The sequence below is a fragment of the Gadus morhua genome, chromosome 12, assembly GCF_902167405.1.
Source record: "Gadus morhua chromosome 12, gadMor3.0, whole genome shotgun sequence".
Classification (NCBI taxonomy): domain Eukaryota; kingdom Metazoa; phylum Chordata; class Actinopteri; order Gadiformes; family Gadidae; genus Gadus; species Gadus morhua.
In genome coordinates, this window is record NC_044059.1 from 1,521,596 (window position 1) to 1,544,897 (window position 23,302).

Below are 23,302 nucleotides of genomic sequence, written 5' to 3' on the forward strand. Positions count from 1 at the left end.
GGCGTGCGCAGCTTCCTAGCCCCTCCTCCGACAATTGCGTCTCCATTTGTGGGTGTTCCCGTGGACCTCGGCGCACTTATCGTACAGGCGTCTTTCCGGAGACAGAGGATTTTTCGGGACAGAACCAATCCCTTGGCATTGTCTGACGATATTCTTTATGAGAGATACAGATTCTCATCAGAGGGTATTCGTTATTTGATCGTCCTTGTTGGACCGTATATAGGCAATGCTACACAAGGAAGCTGTGCACTTACTGTTGCGCAGTGTGTCTGTGTTTCACTGCGATTTTTTGCCACGGGCACATATTTACATGCAGCTGGTGATGCAGAACATATTGGCAAAAATACGGTGTACCGTGCTATTTGCAAGGTTGTAGCTGTGCTCAATATTTTGTTTAATATGTTTGTGGCGTTTCCCAGCTTCTTGCCCAGTCAAATTGTCAAGGAAGGATTTTACACACTTTCAGGTAAAATAAAACCTCCTGAGTGGAGGTAGCGCGTCAGTCTTGAATTTCTACGTGCGGGATTCGTCTCCCAAGTGATGTGCATTTATGTGCGGATGCCAAATGGCCTGGCTAGGTCCATGACTCCCATATTTTTCGGGAGTCAAGTCTTTGCCGACTGTTTCAGCAAGGTGTGGCGCAATACACAAGATGACTAACTGTAAATGTTGATTAAGTCACTGATGACATTATGTTCTTTCTAATAGGCCGTTATGATGGAATTCTTGTTGGGGACAGAGGGTATGGCTGCATGCCGTTCCTAATGACACCGTACGGCGACCTACACAGAGTCAATCAGAGGCCCGGTTCAACACATGCCGGGTGAGGATAGAGATGACCTTTGAGGTAATCAAGGCCCGCTGGAACTGCCTCTGTGGTTTGAGGGTCAAGCCGGAGAGGGCAAGCCAAATCATCACGGCATGTGTGGTGCTCCACAATATTGCAACAATTCGTAAAGAGAGAGCCCCACATGTGCCATTGGTGGCAGATTATGTCGTGTACCCCATCACGGTGGATCATCCCACAGGAACGGCGGTCAGACGGGCCATCTCTAACCAGGTTTTTGGTTACTTTTTTTGTTTCATTTAGTTTTCCTCTTGGAAAGATGCGTTTTGTTGTTTTTTTTAGGGCTGGGCAAGCCCTAAAAAGCGTTAATTTTATTTAACAGGATTAATCAGGATTAATCCAAATTGACGCACGTTCTCTTTTGTAGCCTATTTTTTTTCATTACGATTTTGCAAGGTCTTGCCAACAGAATGTCACCATTCATATCAGAAACGATTTTAGTTTAGTTCCACTTACTTTACATTCAATTACACTTGAAGGGTCCTAAGTGACAGCCTGTTTACAATTCCCTAATCTGTGGTGTTCCGTAAATGTCATATTCAATGACATTTACGGATGATCACTTAAAGGAGCATTTCACCGGTGGAGGCATGAATATGTATGGAAATTGGGTCCTATATGTATTCGAATAATAAAATAAAATTCTAATTTGGGGCCGTCTTGACCGAGAAAAGGCAGAAAGTGACTTTTTGGCGCTTGTGGATTGAAGACAACAACTCCCACCATGCACCACGATGCACAGCTTCGCTTGCCACTCCCGCTGATCTAGATCTCCTCCTATCGGACACCTCGCTGTTACATCTACCAAGCTGATACCGCAAGACTGCTTGAAAATCATTTCACACAACATTTCTAGTGAAGAGTATTAGTTGGTGAACTCAGTGAATTAGTCCTTGTTTGTATTTCTTTCGAAATGGTGAAATTTTGCATGGTGCCATCTTCTTTGTCAGATCCTATATCCTCCGCCATTGTACTTCAGTTTTATCAACAGCCTCTGTTAGCTTAGCTTCAGATTCTGTGGATGTTAGTTTCTGCTGGTGAAGTCCCACCAGTAGTATATAATATATCCCCTATATAGCGATTTTCAAAACAAGTTACATCCGGTAACCTGTAGGGGGCGCAGGGAGGCGGGTCTATAGTGGTATTATTATTATTATTATTATTATATTATTATTGCCTGTTTGTTCAATGGAATTTTGTCCAGAGTGTGCTTGTAGAAAGGAATGTATTAGTACATGTGCGTGCGTGTGTGTGTGTGCTTGTAGGTGCTTGTGTTTTGGTGTGTGTTCCGTTTTCTCCCCACGGAAGGGGTAACCCGGTGTACAAAGGATATTACTCAGTATTCCACTCTTTTGTTTATTTTTCACAAAGGGAAAGCAGGTAATAAATCTGGAAAATAAGGAATGCAACGTTTCACTTCTCATGTGCATAACACAAACATCACCTGCATTCATCAAAATACAAATATATAATAATAATAATAATTCATAATCATTAATGTACACGTTTCAAATGTCACATGCGCCATATTCAAATCCTACCGAACAGCCTTTGCAAAGGTGCTTCTAGTCTTTCTCCGCAATAGGAAACTACAGCTCCCAGAATGCCCCGCGGCAAACCAGGAAGTACAGCACCCATGTCAAATGCCGGCCCCTGCGATTCATTTAATCGACGTTCATAAAACTAAATAAAACGAACATGGATGGACAAGGATGGGACAGCGACGTTTACAAGTCCAAATGGCTTTATGTACTTGAAATATATATATCGTTTTAACTTTGGCAAAGTGCTAGGATCTACCGGAGCATAGCGCTATTGCGTTATCTTTAGACAACATAGCAGACAACATGAAGTGACAACATGAAAGCAGACAAGAAAACAAGAACTTAGGGGAGCTTACCAAGTGGCTGCACACCGGGTCAAAGTTATTTACCAATGATACAAATCTTGCGCCACCTTTTTATTGGGTGAACACCGGTCACATGGAACCACATCACACTGTTCTCTTAAAGAGGCACTACACCATTGGGCTGCCAAGCCTCAGACGTTTATCTATAACTTAAATAAGTAAATAAGAAATAACAAGACTACACAAATGGCAGACCTCCACAGAAAGCACAACACCTCCCACTTAAGTTGCTGATCTTATGATCCAGGCAACTTACCAAAATCAATGAAAAGACCCCTTAGTGACACCCTTTTTTTTTTTTTTTTTGGGAATTCTTTGTAACCCTTAGCTTTGTCCATGTGGAAGTGTAAGTGTCCAATGTCCAAGTCAATAACATCCCTTTGGCAGTTGTGTGGTGCACTGCCTGGGGATGTGCATGCTCTTACCTCTTCATGAGTGAGCAATGTGATGGGCATGGTGGCAGCGCTAGGCTTGCACCAACCAGCCAACAAGGGGTAAGGGTGGTGACTGGGGTTTGGGCAGGTGTGTGACAAGGGGATTGGGCGGTGTGCAGAATGAGAGGGGTTCAGGAAGAGGCGGGTGTCATGGCAGCTTGGGTGGATGAGTTTGGTCCTCCACCGGGAGAAGGACCACCAGCCTTCTCACGTCTCTTCTTATAACTGCCATGGGCAGTGAAGAACTCTTCTTTCGGCCACCCGCCACGGAAACAGGAAGGCCAGCACAAGTTGCGATGTCGGCATCCCTGACGATCCCTTTACTATCAGGGTAGACTTTCAGAATCCGACGAAACTGACCTCTCAAAGTGTTTGGGTCAGCAATCCAGACGAGGTCGCCGACTTTGACGTTCCTCTCTGTCCGGTGCCACTTGTGTCGAACAAACAGATTTGGGACAGCTAGTTCTCTCCACTTTGCCCAGAACTGGTCCACTCCGATTTGAATAGCCCCTAGTCGACGCCAGGGATGGGTCTCGAGGTCAAGCCCGCTGGTGTCTCCTCCAAGCGATGCTCGACCCAGTATTAGGGAGTTGTGTGTTAGATACTCGACCGAGTCTTCCTGTTCTTGAGCTCTGGAATCGATTGGACGCTCGTTTGTCAGGTTGGCTGCCTGATAGAACAGAGTCTGGAGTTCTCCCCATGTGAAAGACTCTGTAGCTCCTCCAAGGCTCGTGAGCGCCCTCTTCAAAAGCTTTACAGCAGCCTCCGCGGCTCCATTTCTGTGGGGTGCATCTGCAGGGTGAAACTCCCACTCGGTCCCGTTCTTGGCGGCTACATCTTCCATTGGTGCAGCCTGCAGGCAAGCCAGGTGTTTATGCAGCTCACGCAGAGACGCCTTGGCGCCAACAAAGTAGGTGCCTCTATCGGACCATAGTTTCTTTTGATGCCCCCTCAGAGCAACAAAGCGGGAGTACGCTTGGAGGAAGCTTTCTGCTGACTGGTCATCTGTGAGGTCCGCATGGACGGCTCTCGAGGCCATACAGCAGTAAACAATGCCCCAGACCTTCTTGCTTGTCCTTCTTTTAACAGCGGCCTTCACCTGTAAGGGGCCAAAAAGAACGAGGCTTGTGTACTCGAATGGGCTTGCTCTTTTGGTACGCTCTTGAGGGAGATCACTCATTATTTGCCGGCACATCTCGGCTCTTTGCTTTCTGCAGGTGACACAGTTGTTCAGCACCTTCTTAACTGTCCTTCGTCCCTGCATGATCCAGGCTTTCCTTCTTGTCCGTAGAAGGGTAGAGGCGACACCTTCGTGGTGTTCCTCATGTGCCTCCATAGCCAATAGGCTTGCTAGCCACGACTGGCATGGGATTAGCGGTACAGCCACTCTGTCCTCATCCCAACGTTGGATTCTCCCTCTGCAGAGAAAGAGTCCCGTCTTTTCCTCCTTCTGAACCACCAGGCGATCCAGGGTTGTGTCTCGGAACTTGACACCGTCTTGAGCTTCGAGAGCTACATCTTTGAAAGCTGTTGCTCTTTCTTCCACAGACAGTCTTGCCTCCCACTTTGACTGAACTGGGGCCTGGCAGTTGCCACCCAGACAGATTTCCAGTGCTCGTCTTATCCAGGCGATGGTCCCGCACAACCGTGTCAGTGAACTGAACCTTCGGGGGTCCACAAGGCGCACAAGCGCAACGCTGGTTGGGCCCGACCATTTCCTGGGCTGGGCTCTTGCTGTGACAAGGGCCGAGAACGCCTTCCTCCGAAGTTCCCCGATCTCCTCAGTGACAGAGGGGTTGATCTCTCTGGCGGTTTTCACAGGCCAATCTGATTCAGGCAGCTTCAAAAATCTAGGGTCTTCCTGCCAGACTGATCCCTCGGCAAGCTCCTCAGGGGATGCTCCCCTTGTGATGGGGTCGGCGATATTGTCTTGTCCTTCGATCCAACTCCAGCTGTCCACTGGTCCGGCCTTTTGGATTTCTCCAATCCGGTTTGCAAAAAATGTCTGATAGCAATAGCTATCCTTCTGGATGGCTCCCAGGATTGTCTGACTATCGAAAAAATGGATCCACTGTTCGACCTTGATGTAGCAGTGCTTCTCGAAGTATGTCTTCAGGCGGGTTGCAAAGACAGCCCGACAAAGCTCTGCTTTAATGACATCCCCTTTCTGGTCTAGAGGGGTGAGCTTGGCCTTTGATTCGACCAGCTTCACTACGACTCCATCTTGTTCCGTCTCCCACCGAAGGTAAAGAACGGCTCCGTAGGAAGTTTCGCCCCCGTCGGAAAACGTGATTCCCATCGGGCGGCCTATGGCTCCATGGGGTGTGAGACTCCTATCAAATCTGACTTGGCCAAGCCTTACATCCTGCCCAAAGAGTTTTATTGCAGCCTCGTCGACACGTCGAAGACGTGTCGAAAGAGGATCATCCCAGGTGTCCTTGGAGGGACGGTCTCTTCCTGCTTCCTGAAAGGACTCTATTATGACCATTACTCCTCGTTGCTTGGCAGGTGAGGCCAGGCCGATGGGGTCATAGAACCCTGCGACCTGACTCAGCAGCATGCGCCTGGTGAGAGGGTTGGGGGTGCCGTCTCTGATCTCATCCTCCCGTAGATCCAGCCCGGTTCTCATCTTTCCTCGCCTCTTTCAAAAGTTCACAGACGTCAGCACAAGGAGTTTGTCAGATTCGGGTTCGTATCCCACTCCCAATGCCTTATTCTCTTCGTCCCGCATCTGGTTGGGGAGTATCAGGGTCTTTGGCTCCGTCGACCCGACGTTGTTGGGGTCAGTGGGTTTTTCACCCCTCCCACTTTGGCCTGTCAGGACCCAGGGCTTGAGGGAGAAGCCCCCTGCTTTTAGGGTGTCCTCCACTCCTTTGGTCATTTTAATCAGGGTTTGGAGGTCATTATGTGACGTCAATACGTCGTCCACGTAGTAGTCCTCTGTCAGGATCCAGCGTTCTGCAACCACTGCGAACTGGGGCAGGTTTGCCGTCTCTCTCATGGCAACCTGAGCGATGCATCCGTAAGGCTTGTCGTCGATGTTGACCCTGACGACGGCAAACACACCGATTTCATCATCGGGATTATCCCTCCAGAGGAATCGATGGAGGTGTACCTCCTCGTCCTTTAACATCACCAAGAGCAGCGTACAATCTGCTCCTCAATCTCAGGAGGACGCGTCGGATTTGGTTGAGCACATCAGGGCCTTTGTACAGAAGGTTGTTCAGGCTCATCCCTTTAAACTCCTGGTTACTGTTCCAGACTATCCTCACTGGCGTTGAGCTAGAATGAGGATTCGGGGCGACCAGATGGCTGATGTACCAGATCGGCCCGTTCCAGCCCTCAATCTCTTTCTTTGTGAGCTTGATGGCTGCTCCTCTAGATATAATCTCGCGGATCTGCTCTCCATATGCCACTTTCCATACAGGTTCTCTTTCCAGTCGAGCCTCGGTGTTCCGGAAGGTTGGTCCACTGCTCTGCGGTTATCTGGCAGAATCGCTGGGTTGGCCTTCCATGGGTAGGCCGCATCCCAGTGTGGGGCGTCACTGTGCTTGTCTACTAGCACATAAGAGAGGCAGTCCTTTATTTTCTCTAACTCCCTTTCTTCTCCAAGGATCATCTCTTTGCCTCCCGGGGGACACTTGCTGCACTTGCAGCTCCCAGGGGCCCGGGAGTAGGGCCTGAACCTCCTCCTTGTTCCCGAAGTGGTTGTCGAGGCGCCTGAAAATTTCATCTGCCGACGCACAGCTGGACAGAACCAAGGCTTTTTTCACTCTGTCGCTAAGACTTGCTAGGAGATGGAACCTTGTAACCCCAGCCGTCCTCTGTGGGTTTCCCAGCTGTTCCAGCTCTTCCCACTCAGCCTTCCACCGGTAGTAGTCCGTCATGTCTCCTGAGAACGTGGGCAGGCGTGTTCTTTCAAGACTGATCTGTGGTCTAAAGCCGTACACCCCGGGATGCATGCCAGGGATGCTTTGTGGTGGTGCGTATGGGAAGTTCGGAAACGCAGGCGCTGCCTCTTCTCCCCCGTCAAGCTCATCAGTCCGCTTCAACTTTTTCCAGCTCTGCACCCAGTCATGCAGTCTGTTTCCCAGGTTGTATAGCTGCTGCTTGTACACTGTTGTCTTGGCTTCAGAGACAATGGTTTCCCATTCAAGCACCTTCCGCTCGAGCATGCTGATCCTCTCCTCCAGGCTCTCTCTCAGGACTTGACAGTCTTCCTCCGGCAACTCCTTCACGTCAGTGTACTCAACCTCGGCACATTTCTCCTCTGCACCGTCGGCGTACAGTTTTATTTCGACGTAGGCGAATTTGAACCATAATGTCTCCTTAGCGAGCCGGAGCGTGTCTGTGTATGTGTCAAGGCACTTCGCCGTTTTCTCCTCTGCATGAGCTGCTTCTTCTTCTGCCTTTTCCACTTCTCCCAGAGCATCAATATATTCGAGACCGGTATCGTCCACCTTTTCAAAGTCCACACCAAGTGCTCTGATCTCGTCAATGAGTGCCCTTTTTCCTAGGAGATCTACAGTGAGGGACAGCTTCTTCGCTCTCTTGCTGAAGAGGGCCTGTGCTGTTGAGCCATTTTCCTTTTCCCGCACTGACCAAGGTGCTGTTCCACAGAGGGGTCTATTCGGCCTATTCCTCTTCCTTTGGTGCTCCTTCACTGGTCAACGCTGATAGGGCGGAGACAGACTTGGCTCTTGGCTTGATGTGCTCAGGCCGTTGATTTATTACTGTTCCGTTTTCTCCCCACGGAAGGGGTAACCCGGTGTACAAAGGATATTACTCAGTATTCCACTTTTGTTTGTTTATTTTTCACAAAGGGAAAGCAGGTAATAAATCTGGAAAATAAGGAATGCAACGTTTCACTTCTCATGTGCATAACACAAACATCACCTGCATTCATCAAAATACAGATATATAATAATAATAATAATTCATAATCATTAATGTACACGTTTCAAATGTCACATGCGCCATATTCAAATCCTACCGAACAGCCTTTGCAAAGGTGCTTCTAGTCTTTCTCCGCAATAGGAAACTACAGCTCCCAGAATGCCCTGCGGCAAACCAGGAAGTACAGCACCCATGTCAAATGCCGGTCCCTGCGATTCATTTAATCGACGTTCATAAAACAAAATAAAACGAACATGGATGGACAAGGATGGGACAGCGACGTTTACAAGTCCAAATGGCTTTATGTACTTGAAATATATATATCGTTTTAACTTTGGCTATTAGCAAAGTGCTAGGATCTACCGGAGCATAGTGCTATTGCGTTATCTTTAGACAACATAGCAGACAACATGAAGTGACAACATGAAAGCAGACAAGAAAACAAGAACTTAAGGGAGCTTACCAAGTGGCTGCACACCGGGTCAAAGTTATTTACCAATGATACAAATCTTGCGCCACCTTTTTATTGGGTGAACACCGGTCACATGGACCCACAGCACACTGTTCTCTTAAAGAGGCACTACACCATTGAGCTGCCAAGCCTCAGACGTTTATCTATAACTTAAATAAGTAAATAAGAAATAACAAGACTACACAAATGGCAGACCTCCACAGAAAACACAACAGTGTGCTTGTAAGTAGTTCTTTGACCGCTGCTATATTTCGGATATCATGACTATGACAATGTGCATCTGTTGTCTATATCTGACTGAATGAATAGTATCTCAAAAGTGATATTCTGAGATGTCGATGAGGCTGTGAATAGGGAAGAGGATTAGGGCCACACATGTAAAAAAAAATTAAGTTCTGACTTTATTCTCAGAATTCTGAGAATAAAGTCAGAATTCTGACATTAATCTCAGAATTCCGAGAAAAAAAGTCAGAATTCTGACTTTAAAGGTCCCATGACATGCTATTTTATGTATTCTTTAATATAGGTATTAGTGGGCAACTAACACAGTATTCAAAGACGTTCCCGAAATTCAGCCGTGGTGCAGAGTTACAGCCACTCGCACATTGAGGTTCCCCCAAATGCGCTGTTTTGGTGTCTGTAGCTATAATGCAAATGAGGAGGAGCGAGGCGGGTCAAGGAGGAGGGTGGGGGTGTGGCCCTGAGCAGCTTGCAGCCACGGTACCATGCGCTCTGTTTACAGTGGATGTATCGCATTGGCGAGGCGCACACAGCCTTTAGCCGTGTTCTGTAAATATTCTAGAACAAACGGAAGTCCTGGAGCTCTATATCTAAATATTATCATATAGCCTACATAGATATCTATATCATATAATATATATTATAACGGTCAAAAGCTGTGTGAGCCGATATTATGAATCTCAAACAACCGCGTTGGGTTCTCCGACGATCCTGGTTCTTCAACGTTCTCATCAATGTGAAGTAGACTGAACCGCGACAAGGAGGAGAAAGGGATCGTTGCCGGGCAGCGCTTAGGCACCTCCGCCTCCGGCGGTGGTCCCTCAGCGGGTCTCAAGCGGGAGACATTCGCCGCCAACAATCCCTTTCTCCTCCATGTCGTGGTTCATGTTCTTGAGGGAGTCAAAGCCAAATTCCTTCCCCCCAATTCATTCTCAACCTTCGCTGAGATAACCCCCAATACGAGTCTCGTTGTAGAAATACCAGAGACGAGAGTCCGACAGAACGGTTATCCAAATAACAAGGAAGTGTACAACACTTGCGTTACAGTCCTGGAGCTCTATATCTAAATAATATCATATAATAAATAGAAATCTATATCATTTAATACATATTATCACAGCCAAAAGCTGTGTGCACCTCCAGACGATATTATGAATCACAAACGACTTTGTCGGCTTCTGCGACGTCTCTGGTTCTTCCACTTTCACATCAACCTGAAGTCGACTGAACCGCGCGCTGCCTGCTGCCGGCTGCCCGCTGCCGGGCGATGGTGCCTCGCGGCAACCGGCGGCATGACGCAGTTCATGTAGGCTACTTCAGCCAGTCAAAGCCAAAGTTCCTTTCCCCCAATTCCTTCTCAACCATGGCTGAGATAACCCCCAATACGAGTCTCGTTGTAGAAATACCAGAGACGAGAGTCCGACGTGTTATGCGCCATAACACCAAGAGCAGAACGGTTATCCAAATAATAAGGAAGTGTACAACACTTGCGTTAACATTCTATTGCAAAACAAAGCTCCAAGTTTTAGTGAAGCTGAGGCATCGCAGTTTACACACACCTTCCTTTTGTGGTAGAAGTTGCTTTCGTCCAGCATCACAAATTCATTCCCTCTTACAATTCTCTGCTTTCCCCTTCTTTCTCTCCTCTTGATTGCCCTCTGGCATACTTTTCTCAATTTGTAGCTCATCTTTGACAGCGTCCGACTGCTTCCTGCCACACCATCCTGAAGCATATCAATTTGCCTTAACTGCAGCCCCTGGGAAAACCTGTTAAAGAACAATATTAAATATTAAATAGAAATAGAAACATCTGAATACAAATGCATCCAGCACCAACAGCTAATATGCTATTTCATGACTATTTCATGCTAGTGCATGACGTGCCGGATGCAGAAATATTCTCGTTGTCTAGCATTGTTAGCATTGTAGTATCATAAGCGAGAGGTCTATCTACATATCCCTCGGCGACTTTAAGTGATAAAAAGTCAACACAGTGCCTAAAAACCATCAACGTCATTCAACCTCGGACACGAGAAGTTAACTGAAGTCTCTCTGATGCCGGGCCTAAACAACATTTATTTCACTACGACTCCTTTCAGCTGCCCACCCCTCCTACTCCTGCAAAAATAATAATTAATAAGACGGCTAATTATGAGTATATAAATGATTATTACGAGCCTTTGTTTGATATCCAGACATTTCTTGCAGAGACACATTCCTGTTCCCCACTTGTATTGGAGTGAACGGGAGATATCTCTAGTCTACTTCTGGGCCCCTTGAATTGAGGGACCCGTCCACAGCCCGCTTAAACAGCTGCAATACCAGGCGGTATCACGCGATTTCGTGCTCATGCGCACAAACGTTATTAATCTATTGAATCCTGTCGCAGATTACGATTGTCCGACTTTTTTAGTGCTACACAGAATGATATGTAAACCAATGCATTCTGAATGGGAGCGTTCTCCGACAATTGACGTGCTCTACAAAACGAAGCGAGAGAGAGAAAGAGAGAAAGGGAGGGACAGAGAGAGAGAGAGAGAGAGAGAGCGAGAGCGAGAGAGAGAGAGAGAGAAGCTTCAGAAGGGGTGAGCGCAGATAGTACAGTGCACCCTCTAGTTATATATTTGTCTATATTATTATCTAGCAATCTATTATCTATTATCTAGTCAACATTTCTGATTTGTAAGCAGACCTCCTCAAAAACGACGTTAATTGTCGGAGAACGCTCCCATTCAGAATGCATTGGTTTACATTTCGTTGTGTGCAGCACTAAAAAAGTCGGACAATCGGGATCTGGGACACGAGGCGCACAGATTAACGTTTGTGCGCATGAGCACGAAATCGTGTGATACCGGGTTGCATAGTGATATAAATTGTAGTCCATACCGTACAGCCCTACTGCACACCTTACCTATAAATGTATTTCATCCAGCTGAATAGGGACAATTTGCTCCTCTCAAAGAGTGACCCGCACCTCGCTGACTTCCTCGTCGTTTTCCCTCTGTGTTTATTACGTCGGCACTGCCTACAGAAGACCACACATTTCTGTTAATGTTACTGAACTTGAATTTACAACATGACATATCAGTAAACAAAGGAAGTCATCGATTAAAACCGTACCAAAAGAAGAATACTTACCACTGCAATCCGTCAACGTTTGCGTTTTCCTTCAGTTTCATCCTCTTTTTGCAGAGTTTGCATTTTCTTTTGGCTTGAAGTAACTTCTTCTTTTGGAGCCATTTTATCAATTTTAATTTCTTTTTTAAAGTCTGTCTTCCCTCAATAAGACTGAGTACTTTGGCGTGCAGGGTCATGATAACTTTGCATCAAACCGTCTTCCTGTCTTGCACATGCGCAGTTCTTACACGTGTCTCACTAAGAAGAACTTGGCAATGGAGGCTCAGAGGAAGAGCAAGCGTAAAAGGCAGCCTACAAGAGATCTTGGACGCGTGGAGAAAGCCATGGCAGAATGTAAGTACATGCTTTAAAGTTATTTCATTATTAATTGAGAGTGTAATAATTCGGTCACATTGCTTAGCTTCCTAAAATGAGCTAATTTGACATTGTACCACGTCTGTGTCATGGTCTGTCGTGTTTTGGTGTGTTTCCCTGTGTTTCCCTCCTGTGTTGATTACTGTTCCCTCCCCTAATGTGTCTCAGCTGTTCCTCGTTGTGTTTGTTACTTAAGCCCTTGTCTTTCCTGTGTTCCTTGTGCTATCATTGTGGTTGTTCGTCCTGCGTGTTCCCTGTTCCCTCCTGAGTTCCCTGGTTCCTTGCCTTAAGGCCGATTTATGCTCAGTTACGTAAGCGTAAGAGGCCCTTGCGCGCCCTTGCGCACCCCTTGCGTGACTTCTCACGTCTTGCGTGCGTCGGGCGATTTTTCTAGACTTGCGTCATTTTTTACGTAAGCTTTTATGCGAGCCGCGCAGCCTGCAAGGCTGTGATTGGTCAGCTGGTCTGGTTACTACTTCCTGTCTGGAGTATCACATTTCCTGTTTTCATACCGCCATTTTTAAAAGCCAGAAGGCAAGGACGACCCGGCAGGCTCATATACAAAAGCATTAACGTGAAGTGAAGTTAACTTTGCTGCCAACACATTATGTCGTTTTAAAATGTAGAGAGATATGCACATTTATACAACCCCAATGATCAACAACTTCATCACCCCTGTTCCTCTGTCTGTTGCCATCATTCACTGTGTATGGGGAGAACACGATCTGGCACATAAACAAACCAACGACTCCCACAGACAAAGACGTCATTCTCGAGGTCGTCTTCAACGAAAAACTTTACTCCACATATTACTCCACCTACTGTTCTGGCGGTAAATTGCTTGGCAACACGCGCAACACGCGCAACACGCGCAACCTAAAAGGGAGCATGAATTGCTTTGAGTAAATTTTGCGCAACAACGTAACACCAACGCTGAAGCATGCAGCCGCCTTTAGCCTTTACGGTACGGCCACACCAACCGCGTTACTCGCGTTGGGGGCGTCCAAACTCGGCATTTTTTCATAGGGAACCATTGGTATAGGCGCGTAGACGCGTTACATGCGTTGAAGCGTCGCGATAGGGGCGTTAAGGCCTCTACATACCTCCGGATACGGACAGTTTCGTCCGGTCCCGGAGGTGTTTCGTCTTATCTATCTATCCATCTATCCATCCATCCATCCATCCATCCATCCATCCATCCATCCATCAATCTATATATATATATATATATATATATATATATATATATATATATATATATATATATATATATATATATATATATATATATACAGGGTGCGATTTGCCGGTGGGGATGGTGGGGATTATCCCCCCCTCTGGTTTACACGTCCTACCCTCTGCTGAATTATTTTTATCCTCGGTGGGGATAAAAATTATCCCCCCCACCCAAAGTATTTTCACCATTACATCGTAATAATTAACAACCAAAATACACAGGGTCCGTCTTCATTTTGATTGTGCTGTGATTTTGATCTACCGGGAGCGAGTCAGAGGCGTCGCGCGTGAGCGCAGGCTGGATGACAACGGGATAATCTCTGCCGCCGCCGCTCTAAATCCATCAAACTGGCCATCTGATGAAGACGAGCGCATCCTCTACGGCGATGAAAAACTTCTCGCCATACACAAAACTCTTGCTGTTGAGGCCGCAACCAGTCCCATACTCCTGAAGGAGTTCCATGAGTTTAAATGTCACGGTGTCACAGGAGAGAGCATGCGCAAAGTTCTCACCGCTGTCTCCACGCTCCTAGTGTCCACAGCCGAGTGTGAAAGAGGTTTCAGCGCCATGAACCACATTCTTACAGATGGCAGAAACAGAATGAATGTGTCCACACTGCACAATCTGCTTTTCATCTCTGTAAATGCACCAGATGTTGCTTCCTTCCCGGCCCGCAGATTTGCAGAGATGTGGTTGAAGCAGGGTCACCACGCTGCTATCGATCCGCCAACAGGAAAGCAAAAAAAAGAGGCTGAAGTGCGTCATCAGAGCGGACTGTTTTCGTAGTCTGACCTATAGTCTACCCGATTAACCCATAAAAAAAAAAAAAAACGTCTTGACAGCACATTGTGGTATTTCATATTTTCTGTTGAACTGATATCGGGAAAAAATATATGTATTTTTTTTATTTGGCACATTTAAAAACAATATTAGCTATGAGAAAATATTTCTGCAAATGCAGTGGTTAAGTTCACGTTCAAAATAGGCCTACCGCCTACATTATGAAGCCTAATTGTAAGGTTTAGATACACAAGGTCACAAGATCAACTGTTTTCATAAGTTTTCACACTGTTGTGTGGTTATTTTTCCTGAATAAAATGTCTCTCAAAATTATCCCCCCCTCTGGTTTTTTCACAAATCGCACCCTGTATATATATATTATTTGTATATACTTATATTATACTATATACCTGACATTTTTATTTTATTGTTTATTGTTATTGTTCCCACGAAACACCTCCGGGACCGGACGAAACTGTCCGTATCCTGAGGTATGTAGAGGCCTTTAGGCGCGTCAGACGCACGTAATTACGCACGTAAACGCAGTAACGCGCCCAACGCACCAACGCCCGGAGTTCAGAAATGTGAACTTTCAACGCTCCAACGCGTGGCGCTTAGCCGCGATAGCCAATCAGCGTGGAGCTTGACCCAACGTCACTGGCAGAGACTAGTGAGCTTGGACAGAAGCATACGGCCGACATCTTTCTTTATTCTGGGTGGAAATAGTAACATAGTTACGCTATTAAATGCGTTTATGGAAACATTTTTAGCGAGAAATGTGCATTTTACTTTCATAATGTTCGCTCGGTGAATGTGAAGGATGTTTGGTTTGATAGTTATGACGAAGAGGGAACGCTCCGTTCACTTGCATGGACATGGACTCATCTAGCTGCGTTGGCGCGTTGACGCGTTGGAAGCATTGAACCACCACACAATGATCAAGCGTCAGGTTAGGCGCGTTACTCGCGTTATCCAACGCGAGTAACGCGGTTGGTGTGGCCGCACCGAAATAAAGCGCTGTTCTCCCTAAACCGTCTGCGTCTGGGTCCTACCTGCCTGCCTGCACCCTCAACCCTAACAGAATGATAGCGCCAACATTGGACCCAGCGGACGATCAATTTAGCCGTGAGTTGGAGGATTTATTATGGTTCATTATGAAAGCAATGGATTTTTGGGAGAACATTCCCAGCAGGAAGGAGCTGGAGGCTATCGTGGGGTGTACACGCAGGGCTGTCTCGTCAAGGCCCGAGTTGGAGGACGCCTTGCCCGAGTGGGCAGTTGAGCTGCTCAGCCCCACAGTCTTTTGGCCTGAGAGCTACATGCCGGTGCCACCGGACTTTTGTGACCGGCCTAAGCCTCCACGCTCCTACTCTCATCCTCTGCCCCCGGTTCCCCGCTCTCAGCCTCTGCCTCCGGTTCCCCGCTACCAGCCTCTGCCCCCGGTTCCCCGCTCTCAGCCTCTGCCCCCGGTTCTCCGCTACCAGCCTCTGCCCCCGGTTCCCCGCTACCAGCCTCTGCCCCCGGCCCCCCGCTACCAGCCTCTGCCCCCGGTCCCTAGCTACCAGTCTCTGTCCCCAGCCCCCAGCTACCAGCCTCTGTCCCCGGTCCCCCGCTACCAGCCTCTGCCCCCGGTCCCTAGCTACCAGCCTCGGCCCCCGGTTCCCAGCTACCAGCCTCGGCCCCCGGTTCCCAGCTACCAGCCTCGGCCCCCGGTCCCTAGCTACCAGCCTCCTCCCTTGCGGACAATCAGAGTGGGGGTGGTGAGTTTGGGGTACCTCCCGGTTCCTCCTGGCACTCCAGCTGCCGCACTGACTCCGGTCCCCGAGCCCTGTCCGGTTCCTGAGCCCACTCCTCGCCTTCCAGAGGGGGACCGGCCTCTTCGCCTGCCTGAGGAGGTCCGCCCTCTGCTCCTGCCGGAGGTGGCCCGCCCTCCAGACTGTCCAGGGGAGGCACGCCCTCCGCTCCTGCCTGAGGGGGCCCGCCCCCTGCTCCTTCCAGAGGGGGTCCGGCCTCTGCTCCTGCCGGAGGGGGCCCGCCCTCCAGACCGTCCAGGGGAGGCACGCCCTCCGCTCCTGCCTGTGGGGGTCCTCCTCCACTCCGTCCCGAGGGGGGTTCCTCTTCAAGGCCTTCCAGAGGGGTCCCGCCTTCCAAACCTTTTGGAAGGGGCACACCCTCTTCCTCCAGAGGGGACCAGCCCTCTACCTTGCCTTCCTGAGGGGTCCCCCCTTCCAGAGGGGGTCCGCCCTCTACCTCGCCTACCTCCAGAGGGGACCAGCCCTCTACCTGGCCTTCCAGAGGGGGTCCGCCCTCTACCTGGCCTTCCTCCAGTGGGGACCCACCCTCTACCTCTCCTTCCTCCAGAGGGGACCCGCCCTCTACCTCTCCTTCCTCCAGAGGGGACCCGCCCTCTACCTCTCCTTCCTCCAGAGGGGACCCGCCCTCCACCTCGCCTTCGCCGGCCTCCTGAAGGTTTCCGCCTTCGCCACTGCTGGCCTTCAGAGGGGTTTCCTTGCCGCTGCAGGCCTCCTGAGGGACTGAGCCCTCATCGTCCTTGCCGCCGGCCTCCTGAAGGGTTCCGCTTTCAGTCTGCCTCTGCTTGCCCCCCAGGTCGTCCGCCTGAGGCTCCCTGCCATGCCCTGGGGCAGTTTTCTGGCCGCCCGCCTGACGTCCCTCCTCTCTGCCCCAGTCCATTTATTTCTTTTTGATTCCCCCCTCCTGGCGCCCCTCCACCCACCTGTTTTGGGTTTGACTTTCTTCGTTTTTTTTGCTTGTCGTGGGTCGCCTGGGAGCCGACCCTTAAGGGGGGGGTACTGTCATGGTCTGTCGTGTTTTGGTGTGTTTCCCTGTGTTTCCCTCCTGTGTTGATTACTGTTCCCTCCCCTAATGTGTCTCAGCTGTTCCTCGTTGTGTTTGTTACTTAAGCCCTTGTCTTTCCTTTGTTCCTTGTGCTATCATTGTGGTTGTTCGTCCTGCGTGTTCCCTGTTCCCTGTTGTCACCTGAGTTCCCTGGTTCCTTGCCTTAGCCTTTAGGCATAAATAAAGTGCTGTTCTCCCTAAACCGTCTGCGTCTGGGTCCTACCTGCCTGCCTGCACCCTCAACCCTAACCGTCTGTTCTATCACGTATTTTTTGGCCTTGCTAGTTAACCTTGACACTAACCAATGGATTTCTAGCTGGCTAGATAGCCGACGTTTCAAGCAGATAAATTATCTGTCAAACACGAAAAATTAACTCTTAACTGCTCAAAAGACAGACGGTTCAACCATTTATCTAATGTTAAATTAGGCGATAGACCTATGCCACGAAAATGTGGTCCAAGCTTTGAAATTGGACTTGTAAAGTTATTCTCTTGGCCACATTATTCTGTTAGACATGGTACCACATGTCTTTGAATCGTTTTTGGAGTTGTTTTTAACTACTAGAAAACTCGAAGGCTGCTAATAGCACTGTTATAGTGCTATTACGGTAATACTTTTCTCTTTTTTTTCTTTTCACTTTAGTCCATAGTTACAGTATGTGTAATGTTAACAACTGAATCTCTGAAACATGTCTTATACACAATGGGCTTGTGGAACCATGACAAATTAGTTAATGAAGATTTTTCTCTAATCAAAATGACATATGATCATACATATTATTATTACATATTATAACATTAAAGACAATGGATAATGTCATTGCCCAAAGTGAATAAAACTCTTATTTCTTAACTATATTATTAACTGTATATATTTTAAGGTATCCATACAATTTTCAAATGAACCAAAACGTCACTCTGTATGCATTCATCAAGATCTTTCATAAAGTTTTGAGCCCCTTACACCAACCATGCTTTCTGTACTCCAAAATGTTACAGTGCCATCAGATTCGAGTCAGCTGGAAAGATCTGAACAGCACAGTAGCCAAACTGCGGCAATTGTTTTTATTTTATTTTAAATGTTAAGCATACTTAAAATATATACTCGGATTCAATTGACTGTGAAATGTATAAAAGTATAAAATATAATTGCTTAATGGACATGTAGTTGAGATTATACGAGATAATGCCGCTTTTCCACTGCATGGTACCAGCTCGACACGACTCGACTCGACTCAGCTCGCATTTTTTGCGTTTCCACCGCGAAAACATGGTATCTGGTACCTGAAGTGGCTGCTTTTTCTAGTACCGCCTCGCTCTAGGTTCCAAGCGGCTGAGCCGATGCTAAAAGGTGACGTCGGCACTCGGCAGACGGCCGGCCACTGATTGGCCAGAGAGTGTGACGAAGTCACGAGAGCGACATGGCAAACATGCTGGTAACAGCAATAGCAGCGCCGCAGCCAACATATTCCACTTCTTCAACTTCTTCAACATGCCAGCTAATAATAGTAATGTTATCGATGTCCTCCATTGTTGTTATGTGGGTTCTCTCCATGTGTGGGTTGCGTAGGTGTTGTTTGCGTCGTGTACAAAAATACGTCACGGCCCTTTCGCGCAGCCGACCCCGCCCACGTCCAGGAGGTACTATTTGCGGTGGAAAACGACCCGTGCTGCTGCCGTGTCGAGTCGTGTCGAGTCGAGTCGAGTCGAGCTACATGTGCGGTGGAAAAGCGGCACTAGATCATTAACACATCATGCACTTGACATGGTTCCTCCAACTATGGACAAAATAAATCACACCATGGTGCCTTGTGATCTCATTTTGATAAGTTATGTGACAATACTAACTTTCATTTAACACTTTGTTGGGACATTGCCTACGTTTGTGATGTGTAAACATATAGTGGATTAAAGAGTTCCAGAGCAGAAAGAGAAGCCCCCAGTTAACTCCTATGTTGGGGGATTTTTCCTCTGTGCTTTACCACACCTGCATTGCTGGTAGAGGTCAGGTTAGCCAAACAGTGGTGTAGCAGACAGGCAGGTTTTTTTTTGGTCTAACATGCTGCTGCTAAAGTGTGACCACAACTGGAGCTCAATTTGACATATTTGACCTAAAACCATTACATATATTGAGTATACTTTTGCCAATACTATTACTAATTGCCTTTTCTTTCTCCTCTTGAAGCTGTAGTGTGCTGCAGTGATGGGTCTGACTTTGAGTCAGACACAGTACACCAGCCTACTAAAAGAGTAGCAGCTCAAGGTAAGGTTGTGTTGTCACATTGCATTACATTTCCATTTTATGTCCTGCTGTCACTGTTTTTGATTATGTGCTATTAATGACGAGAAAAACCAGAATGTTATTAGTTGATGTCTTTGTCATTACAGGTTCTTCAGTAGCTCCAACAGCTATTTCATCTTTGAAGCGCAGCAAACAATAAAACGTTGTCTGGAAGCGAAAGCTGGAGAATGCGAAAGAAAAAATAAAGTCATTAGAGAATGAAAGGGACTTCTTAAGGAACCAACTGTCTGAGGGTAATCGATAATGAAAAATTATTTAAATAAACAGTATTAGGATTTATTGGCATCTGATGGATTTAAGGCAAAAAAACACACAACAACCCCTACAGATTTTCTCATTCTCATCTCAATTGCTTGCAGAGCCCACATGTCTTTGCTGAAGTAAACAATTGCATCACATTAACAGTCATTTGGCATCAAAACATTTCAATAACCATACCATATAAGACAGGCACCACCAAATGGCGGGCCTGGGCCGGACCCAGACACCACACCATCCTTCAGTCCCGATCAAAAACCCTGAGAGGACAGGCTACTGCCTACTTCTCTCACTGAACAAGAAGAGACAGTGGAGGGGTGGGATTGAGGAGGAAAAACGTTAAATGTGTTCAGGTTGTTTATTGGGGGCCAAGCATTGAATTTGTATCCCTTCTTATTTAACCCTAACCCTCTTTTTTTATTCAACCATTGAAGTCCATGGGAGCCCATAGAACTGTATGTTGAAAAGTAATGAAATTTGGTACACTGGTAGACGGTTGTGCAAGGAGGCCATGGCGTGAATTTCATGTTGATTGGCCAAAAGGTAGCACTTTAGCTAACAGGAGGAGGCAGTATATGATGCCAAAGGTGTGCTGCAGAGACCTCATTGTTTACTGTACATTGTATGGCCTGAACAGCCAGGAACTCGCAGATCTTTTCATCCATTATTATTAATTATGCACTTTGATACATTTGGGCATAATGTAAAATACTTTTAAGTTTCACTTTTGACTTGTGATGGCAGCTAACAAGTGATGGTCACAGCTAAGGGCTGCATGGCAGTTTAGAAAAAATAGATTTTTGTCTTGCAGCCTCTATTTTCATTAAGGTGGAAGCATCTGATTGTGTCTTTTCTATGCCATACCAAAAATCGAATCACTCTACCCTAAAGTGGGGGAGCCCAGGTGTACATTTAAGTATAAGTATAACGCTAGAATGATTGGGAGTGAGTGATAATTTCACACCCCTATTGGTAACACTAGTAACGTGCTTATCGGGTTGCGTCTTGCTTATTTCAGCTTTGGCGCTTGCAAATAAAGAGGACCAAGTGACAGCAGCGCCCTCCTTGCACGAAAAGAGTATTGAAAAATCCTCTTCATCTTCCTCCTCCACCTCCTCCTCATCCTCCTCCGACAGTTCCTCCTCTTCCTCATCATCTTCTTCAGAAAGAGGGAAGAAGAAGAAGAAGAAGAAGAAGAAGAAGAAGAAGAAGAAGAAGAAGAGCAACAACAAAAAAGACAGCAAGAAAAAAAAAGGGAAGAAAGGAAACAAAAAGAACACCAAGATAGGAAAGAGAGGTACGTTGGCAACCAGGGGATAAGGCGGAGTACATCTGTGGTGTACTACAGTTATCACCTTTGAAATGCCTAACCCAGTCTTTGTTCCAACTTCCAACAAATATTACTGACCACTGTATATAAAGGAAAAGCCTGCCTACAAATGCTATGTTATGGATCAATCAGCTGGTTGATCAGCTGGTCCCAAGTCTGCTTATAATATCAAAGCCACGTCTGAACATGGCTTTCAAATAACACTTAACGATATAATTGACTTATTCTACCACTTATCTAAACTATACAGTGCTTCCACTTTACTCTCTAATTGTGCTCATTTGATTTATAATAACCTATTGTTAAGAGTACAGATAATACTACTCGAATAAACAGTACACTCACAGAACTCTTGATACTACTGGAAATTTAATAATAATTATTATTATACCTCTGTACACTATATAACACTAATACAAGAATAGTATTAATACTAGTAAACCCCTAACCAACTGCACCATCATCCTGACAAAATACTACTGTTAATTACAGTTAACACATGTTTATATTTTCTTTGTTTCAGTCCTCACCCCAGAAGAGTCCATGGATCGCTACAGGCGCGTCTTTGTAGCAGTGAAAAAGGGCATGACAAAAACTGAGGCACACGTCAAAGTCGGGGTTGACCGAAAAACGGTGGCAGCAACGGCCGCCATTTCGGAGCTACAGGCTGTTGACAAGGACCTGTATGACCAGCTGAGGGCATCAATGCCCAAGGGAGAGACACTTTATCTTTTTTCGGCAAAATGTAATCTAGAAATACTTGGCAGGAACCTTCAGGATAAGGTGAATGAAAAAAAAAGCAACGGGGAACTTTTGCAAATTGGACACCGGGCATAGTAAAGAAGAGAGCAGGTTTTTGTTTTGTTTTTAGGGTGCCTTTTTTTTGTTCCATTTTAAAATGCCCTTTTTTTGGTTGATTTGTTCAGTGACATCAAGAAATGCCTTGTTAAAAGTGCAGCCTTTATTTTTGTTCCATTTTAAAAAGCCTTTTTTTGTTTCTGTTTGTGTTTTAAATTGTTAATATTTTCTGTATTACCCCGTTATTATGTTATTATTATGTTAAAAATGTTTAACTAAAGTGGCTGTAGATCCCTCATTGTCATCAACAGTGGTTTGGCGTTTTATAACTAACCCTAAAGTGCTTCACTACTGGTAAACGAATGATTCAAAAAGCTTCACTACTGGTAAACGAATGGTTGAAAAAGCTTAACTACTGGTGAACAAATGGTTCGCGAAAGAGTAACAACTCAGTATGATGCATTACTTTACATGAAGGTACACAAAAAGCTTCACTACTGGTAAACGAATGATTAAAAAAGCTTCGCTACTGGTAAACGAATGGTTGAAAAAGCTTAACTACTGGTGAACGAATGGTTTTGCGAAAGAGTAACAACTCAGTTTGCAACCCGGTATCACGCGATTGCGTGCTCCTGCGCACGAACGTCTGGTTTGTTTCGGCTTCCCTTTTCCACATTTGTCTGCGGTGAGGAGATCATACATGGGCTTTGCAATGGAAGAAAAGTTAGGGATGTAACTACGATAGTAGGAAATAAATCCCAGTAATTTTCTTAACTCACAAATGGTGGTGGGTTTCCGCTGCTTCATGGCCTGCACTGGGGCAATATCTGCAGGGTCCATAGTGTAGCCTTCTTTAGTAACCAGCTTCCCAAGAAATCTCACCTGGTTTCTGAATACTTCACATTTTCTGGGAGTCAGCTTTACTCCGTGGCTTTGGTAACGGTGCAGTACCTGCCTCAGATCATTCAGGTGGTGTTCAAATGTCTGAGAATGTACAAGATTATCATCCAAGTAAGGCAAACAAACCTCATCCCTCAGCCCAAGCAAACACTCCTCCATAGACCTTTGGAACTCTGCTGGTGCGGATGATAAGCCAAAAGGGATTCTTACCCACTCGTACAGTCCCCAGGGTGTTATGAATGCTGTGAGAGGACGGCTTGATTCTTCCAGGAAGCCCTGGTGATAGGCCTTTCCTTGGTCAAGGACTGAAAACCAGGAACTTCCTTTGAGGATGTTCAACATATCTAATATGCGGGGTATTGGGTGTCGATCAGGAATGGATTTCTTATTCAGCTCCCTGTAATCACAACACAGTCGGAGGCTTCCATCATTTTTTCTCACGCACACAATGGGACTGGAGTAAGGGGACTTAGACTTTGTTATCCAGCCTCTGTTTAACAAATCCTCCAAGTATTCTTTTACCTCCTTATGAGGCGGCTTTGGCACTGATA

The 23,302-nt window shown here is 46.6% G+C and overlaps 2 long non-coding RNA genes and 1 pseudogene across 2 annotated transcripts; all 3 read left to right on the plus strand.

Moving 5' to 3' along the window:
• The first annotated feature begins 15 nt into the window (after positions 1 to 15).
• LOC115555820 (putative nuclease HARBI1) lies at positions 16 to 1,441 on the plus strand (annotated as a pseudogene).
• Positions 1,442 to 11,952: 10,511 nt separating this feature from the next.
• On the plus strand, positions 11,953 to 20,886 carry LOC115555944 (uncharacterized). The gene is made up of 4 exons (XR_003978919.1): positions 11,953 to 12,269; positions 19,349 to 19,426; positions 19,552 to 19,698; positions 20,742 to 20,886. It is a non-coding gene; the product is annotated as an uncharacterized LOC115555944 (long non-coding RNA).
• Positions 20,887 to 20,901: 15 nt separating this feature from the next.
• LOC115555943 (uncharacterized) lies at positions 20,902 to 21,852 on the plus strand. Its single transcript, XR_003978918.1, has 2 exons — positions 20,902 to 21,020; positions 21,577 to 21,852. It is a non-coding gene; the product is annotated as an uncharacterized LOC115555943 (long non-coding RNA).
• Positions 21,853 to 23,302: the final 1,450 nt, after the last annotated feature.